Raw genomic sequence first — 7,638 nt, 5'->3', positions numbered from 1 at the left:
GCAAATTGTACTGCTATTGATAATACTATCTTTAACAGACTGATAACATATGAAGGCTCTGAAGAGGCTAAATAATACAAAGAGCCAAAATAAAACCTCTCAACATTGCCAAGAAGTTCAAGTATAAAACCTGACATTCAAAGGCAAAAACAGGTTCCATTACAATAAACAATCCAGAGTTACTGAATGAAAACTTCCTGATAGCATGGCGGCTAGCTGATTACTGCTAGCTCTGATTGGCTGTTTCTGACTGAGCGGAGTAATTATGCAGAACAGGGAGGAGATCGATTATTTTTTCAGAGATTATCTGTCTCATGTTAGGACAGCGAAAGTTTTAATACATATGTAAATTTTTTTTTTTTAAGTTAGATGCTGCAGCTTTAAGCAGGTTCGGTGTGAGAGTCACTACCAGGTGGAGCAGAAGCGGCGCTCCGTCTGTCAAATATTACTACCTGTAGCAGCGGTTCAACAGCGAGAGCAGAACCAGCGTCTTACATCGCAGCTCGAAGACTTAAATAATTTCGCGGGTTATTTGTTTAGCTTTCTGACCGTCATGCTAATCCGGGTTATTGTTTGTAGCTGTGCGCTGCTTTACCTGCTATCTGATCGCTCCGTATGTCTTTTTTACTGCAGTGAGCCTCGATGTAGCCAATCTCCGTCAAGTATGGCTTTGTTTTTATTCCATACTAGATTCGTCGTGTTGATGCATTTTGACCTGCTTCAATTTTCCGCCGCAACACGCAAACTTCCCCATTCATTCAGTGCGTTATAGTTCCACATCGCTTAGGATTTGTTGCTGCGCGGTTTGCGCAGAGTGAAAGAAAGAGGAGACCAGCTGCACAGGCAGGTTGGAAATGAGAAGCAGGTGATCGGTATCGGTAAAAGAGACAATGATCGCCGATCACCGATCATGTACTTTTTCACGAAAATCGGCCCGATTGTGATCGGTGACCGATCGATCGGCACACCTCTACCAAACATACATCATGTTTACGACTCAGACTGAGGTAACCTGGGGTTTATGTTATGGTCTTCTACACTCGTGTAATTCTTTTCAGGGTTGGAGGGTTTGAAAACTTACAAATGTAACAGAAGTTCATGTACACCAGTTTATTGTCTTATACTTAACTCCACAAGCGTTCCAGCAGCATTCAAATTCAAATGTTTGGGGTATCTAAAAATGTCCAGAAATCCAATAGCACCATCTAGTGGAGATATTGGGTAATATGTTTGAAATGTTTTAGTTCTAGGCATCAATCCATCTGTAACCCGGTCTGGATTCAGACCCAGGACCTTGTTGCCTGGAGACAACAGTGTTGACCAGCTGTGCCCACAGTTTTAGGAAGCAGATTCTAATATGTAATAACTTAATATAATCGCTTCATTCAGTACTGGTACATTTAGATTACAAGACACAAATCCCCACTAGGACTTGCAGACAAATTGTTTTTTCTTCTCATCTCTTTAACTTTGTACCTTGTAGAGATTTCTACAGTACCGCTCAAATCCAGGTCGTTTGGGTGAACGTTTTTTTTGGCATCCTATATTTTGTTGTGGCATCAAACTGTGTCCTTTGGCATCACGTTCCACCTTTCCATTATAGATTTATGTCCTTTTCTTATGCTATTATACACTTTAAGTTATTCTGGTTTTGCATGTAATTACTTAAGATTATTTTAAATGTCTCCTTTTAGGTGAAAATTGTTACTCATTTCAATAATGAACGCTGTTAGATCTGGGTACAGTCAGGGAAAAGCTAAATTGCTCTTTGTTAAAATTCACATTTAGGTTATTTTGAATGCGCCGTTATTGTAAGTCTGGTCGTATGTGTGTTTAGTAGCTCTCATTCTAAGTGGCTAAATGCTCAGTGGATCCTGCTTGTGATCAGCAGATTAAATTTACATAGGAGAAAAATAAAATGCATCAAGGATGTCTACGAATAAATATTAGACAGACGCCAGCCCTGCCCTCCCACCATGACTATGATGGATGGATGAATGAATGGAAGTCATACCATTGATAATGATGAACTCAAATTGTTTAAAATTTTATTTTCATTGACAAATTTATGAAATATTGGGAATAGACTAAAAGCATTTTCTAATCCAACAAAATAGAACATATCTGACCCAAAATGCTCGGAATCAGCCACCTTCTTTAATTAAGGCAAACCCATTTGGAAACCCTTTTTCAGACTTACAATAATGTGTTTTTTCTACTTTGTTGCGTTAAAAGTATTGTATGTTTAATGTATTGCTGAGTGTGTAAAAACATTAAAAATCTTAAGTATTTTTATTTTTTAAATTAGAAATACATATATTATGGCTTATGTCTTAGTTGTTCCAACTTGCCGATTTTGAACCTAAACTTCAGAGCACAAATTACAAAATGGCTCCTTCAACTGCAGTAAAAGTTGTTTTAGTGGCGAAAGCAGGGGGAGGGGGAATGTTTATTTCAAAAAGCAGGTGGAGGTTTTCAACCATTTCATGTTTTGTGGTCATAACTCAAACATGTCATTTTCACAAGAGCATTAACAAGGATTTCAGGACAGAATCATGTTTAGAGAAGCAGCACAGTGAAAACACGAGATTTTCACAGCTTATTTTTACAATATTAACAACTTCTCTTTTCCCATTTTTTTCATTGTATAGAAAATGTGAAGCTATGCACAATTGTTGGTCTTTAGCTTCCTAAAAGTTGTTGCTACTGTATGTAAGGATTCAAAACTGAATAAAACCATTCTTGTGCATCCCTAATGGTTTTAATGAGTAAACCTAATATATATATATTTTTGAAACGGTGGATAAGAAAAAAGAAATGTGGGTAAAAAAACCGTAAAGTAATCCCTGTATGTTCTTGGTTTATTGAACTGTAAAAGGTAAACATGAGGATAAAGCGTGTCTTGACGCTGCTTGATGGAAGCTTAAACTAGGTTGAATGATCTGGGCTTTTGTGCCCATAAACATCCGTGTCGGAGCGCATCAGGCTGCTCCCCGGTGACTGCTTCAGACTGAGTGGGCGACACCGCGAGACCGACAGAGCGAGAGAGAGAGAGCGAGAGAGAGAGAGAGAGAGAGAGAGAGAGAGCGCTGCTGTTGCACATAAACCTCACCGCTCCACGCGCTGCATCCTCCTTCTCTCTTTATCGCCACCAGAGAGCTGCAGTGCATCCGTCTGTCCCTCAGAGAGAACCGCATCTTCTTCAGTCCGACCCGGAGAGTCCGCAGCGGTTTTCCCCTCCTGCATGACAACAGTTTTATCCGGCGCTTTTTTCTTCACGGTGGTCTGAAGGACTGGGAGACACGACCGAAGTCCACTTCTGCCGCACAACTCGCACCGCGCACACGCTTCCAACATGAGTGAGGTAAGTTGTTAAAAAAAAAAAAGGAATTTTCTTTCTTTCTTTTTTGTATCTGAGCGGGTTGTACTTCATACAAGTGTAAATCTGAGTTCCATGTGACTGTGTGCCCGCAGTCCAGTTATGGGGTCTTCACACGCGGTTAAGTCCCGCGTCAAAAAAAAAAGCTGCACCTGTCCAGAGCTCCACCTCCCACCTCTCTATCCTCCAGCCCCCTCCCGCAACACACGCACTCTTCTCCGCAGCCTGAAGGCGCGGCTCAAGATCCAGAACAGAATGTTTTAGCGCAGCGCTCCTGAGTCCTGCTTGGCTCTGGTCCCGACTCTGACAGAAACACTGCAATATGCAGAGCCGCCGCTGACACCAGACCCCCCCCCCCTCCTGTCCCCACGCGCCGGTGGGCACCGCGGACATCTGGTGGGTCCTCCCAGAGCGGCGTCTTAGAGGCTTCTGACATGACATTTGAATTCAGTCTTTATGACAAAATTGACATTTACACAATTCAATGAAGCGCTGTGCATTTTGTGCACGAGTTGCGTTTCTTTTCGCCGATATCTTTCTTTAAGGTTTTGTGTAAAATCAACTATATCTAAAGTAGTTGATTTTGATCTAAAATAGACGTAGTTGTAAAATCTACAACTGCATCTAGTAGTTACAGTTACAACTGTAACCAGTTACAGTTTACAACAGTTTATACTGTTGTAAACTGTAACTGGGATAAAATGTATTCACTCAAAAATTAGCCTTCTTCAGTGACATCACATAAGACTTAAACGTAAGGGTGAATTCACACCAGCCTTGTTTAGTCCGCTTTAATCGAACACGAAATCGAACTCTCATGTACACCAAGAAAGCGAACCTACAAACCTAGGTCTCAGTTTGGTTGAAGTGAATTTTTGATCGAATGCATATGTGAATGCCAAGCGGACCGGAGAGCACTCCAAAAGCAGGGCATTCTGGGTAAATACAACCAAATCAAACGTGCGAGTCCAGCGGTGGCGGGCGAAATGGCTCATGGTCTTTAGCCAAAGACAAAAGAGAAATTCTACAACCACCACTAAAATCTGACGTCGCTCCATTTTTGTTTGCATTTTGTGAAGCAGAAAGTTGGAGTCAGTGTCTTTTTCGTTGGGGGGTAAACAAGCTTTTTAAAGAGTTTGGATTGTTTGTTACTTTTTCAGCTGATACGATTCACTTCCATACTTCACTGTGTTGGTGTTGCCATTATGGTATCTGAGTGTACCACACTATCAGCTGTAAAAGTACGTACTGAAAAAAACATGCGTTAATCTAAACATGTGGAACTGAAGAGAATTTTGTGGAACATCTTGGAAGTATGTACGTTGCTTTGAATGTGCTCCCATTTTGTATACAGCACATGAATTGGGACAAAGGTTGTTAGAGCCACTGTTCAAGTGTGTCCGGACCGGGTACATTACTTTTGCTCTAATGTCACCGTCTTCTTTTAGCTTATTTTCTCACATTTGAGAAAATGTGAGAAAATGCAACGTTGAGTTGCATTCCCAACTCAACGTCTGGGAATGCAATTTCAATTCTCTATGTGCGCTCCTGTGTGGTCAGATAATTGTTAGCATGTAGAAGCCATTTTCAGTTTCTGTTTCAAGCATTCAGCATACGCCCGCATTGGATAGCATGACATTACTTTATGCTATATGAAGAGGTGTACGTTTTACTATTACAAAAAGGAATTTTCTGCATTGAAGTTGCAGATAAAAATCTAGAAAATGGTTAACACCAGTTACTATGAAATTTCTGGATGAATAAAACAGGAAGTGGTTTTGCTTTGAAGAACTATTTGTATTCTAGTAATTACTAAGTGAGCGTCAGTTAATCCCTTGCGCTCAAAATGACCCATAAGCATACAGTAGATCCATCAGCCTTTAAATACTTTTTCTTCTATGTATTTTGAGTTGAAGAATTTGCAAGATCCTCATGAAACCGTGTTCTATAACTGTATTTACAAATTTACAAAATTAAGGTTAAGAGAACTGCAGTGAGTGAATGAAATACAATGTCAAATTTCTGAATAGCCATAGCAAGGAAGTGTTTTTATTTCCAAAACATGCAAGAGTCTTTGTAATGATGCCAGCTTTACAGCATCAGACAAAGTAGTCCAGAATAAACTAGACAGTATTATACTCAGAAAATTCTAGATAAAACTTTAGCACGTTAGGAGCTAACAGTTAGCTAGTCACGCCGTTGTGACAGTGCATTTTAGGAGTTCGTATCTTGTCTATTTTCTAAGCAGTGTCCACAGACAATTTAAGTGTAGGAAACTTCTTCATTTTTTTTACAAGTGAGTTTTGTCAGGTGGCCTCAGTGGACGTGTTTACCGGACTGGACCGGTCAGCACAACAAGGAAACATAAAAGCTACTTCCTTTCTTACTTCAAAACAAGAGTCTTAGAAATACTTAGAACATAGTGTCAAGCCTAACGCACTTATCTTTGCATCCAGACCTCTTACTTCACACACTTTCATATCACAAGATCAATACAACTTTAGTATGTACCGTATGTCAAAACCTGTCAAAGCCAATCATCTGGCATGTTAATGTCAGCTGCTCAGCTTGATTCCTGCTCAACTTGTGAAATCGAGACTTTTCGAGACTGTTCTTCAATGTTCTGTGTAAAAATGGATTTTGTGAAATTCTCCAATGGAAATCTAAACTTGGGTAGCCAAGCTTTGATTCTTAGTGCCTGTGTACATTTGTTAGTGAAAGAAAATCACAAGATCGTATCTTTTTTCTTTCTTTAAGAAATGCTGCATAATAACAACCTCTAATTTCTTGCCTCACCACAGCGTAAATCAGTCCCAAACTCTCTACGCTGTTATTATGCATCTCTTTATCCTTGCATAATAAAGTGCTTAGTGAGGCTTGAATCACTGCAGGCATCAAAAGTATGTCTACTTTCTGTTATGCAATATGGGCCTATGCAGCTGGTAAACTTTATATTGCTCTAATGAGTTTTCTGTTGAGATTCCTCAATGCTTTCAAGTTGGGAGAAGAAGTAAGTACGGTGAAAAATGAACACAGTTTGAGGATGATGTGCAACCGGCTGCTCAGGCTCTCGTCTCGGTCAGAGCCTCATTTGCACGAGGATGTAATCCCCCGGCTTTAACCGCCACTCCGACTTGGAAGCAGAAAAGGATGAATTGCGGGATGTAAATAAGTTGCGAGGCTCTTTCACATCAGCCTCTCTAGAGAAGGTAAAACCCGACACTTATTTAACTAATGCGAAAAGGCGGACTACGCTTTTCGCTGTCGGGAGCCTGGAGATGATAATCAGGCTGATTAAAGAGATAGTCGTGTTATGTAACTTACTAACTCGCACGGTGTGGTGTGTCATATCAGGAGGTGCGGAGATGAATTGATCAAGATAAAAATAGCAGCCCCCGTGGAGTGATTATTTCCTTCCGTCACAGAAGTAGAGCGGCGCTCCTGTGGGAACGCTCGCTCCGTGTGCAAACTGTAGCTCTTACTGTATAGTCTTGCCATTCCCCTTTGAAATGTAGCAGATGGTGCCAAAAGTGCACATGGTTGGATGTCTGGAATGTAAACACAATGATGGATGGAGCATTTGCTAGCGACCTCCGTGCTTCATTCCAAAGAAAATCTTGTTTTAAATTTTGCTTCCTGCATGTGTGCTGAGCAAGTTTAGGTAGGTATGTTGCTTATGCCTTTACTTTGTCAGTGATACCGTTAAAAAATAGAAGTACATCAGCTTATCAAAGTCTTTAATCTCTTCAGATGTAATTTAAAGTGTTTAAGTTAAAGGTTAAATATTCCAAGAAGTTTAAGTAAAAACCCAGTGTTTAATTTTTGGTTTTTTTTTTTGTGCATGTCAGAAAATGACAGTCAACATTCAGAGACACTTTATATACCAACAAATATGACACTACTACAGCATTTAGGGTAAGGGGAATTAAATGTACTTTAATGCTGAACTACACAGACACTCTGCATTCATGAAGACTTATTCACCGCATCAGCCCGACCAATTTTCTGACTAAATTAGCTAATATTTATTTGACAACTTTGGGTGTTTTTTTGAAAATCCAATATTACATATTAACATATGTAAAAATAAAATTATTTAAATTTAAGTTGATTTTTTAGTATTTCTATGTCACGCACAAGCATATTTGTGCTAGTGCAATTGATTTATATGGAAATAATTTTTATTTGTATAAAAATCTACTTATTTTTCTATGGATCAGTTCAGGACTTTTTCAATTTTCTAGATTTTTTTGTAAATA

Source organism: Poecilia mexicana, unplaced genomic scaffold (genome assembly GCF_051168715.1).
Source record: "Poecilia mexicana isolate PSO_F unplaced genomic scaffold, ASM5116871v1 scaffold_18, whole genome shotgun sequence".
In the NCBI taxonomy this organism is placed as follows: Eukaryota; Metazoa; Chordata; class Actinopteri; order Cyprinodontiformes; family Poeciliidae; genus Poecilia; species Poecilia mexicana.
This window is presented reverse-complemented; position numbering follows the sequence as displayed.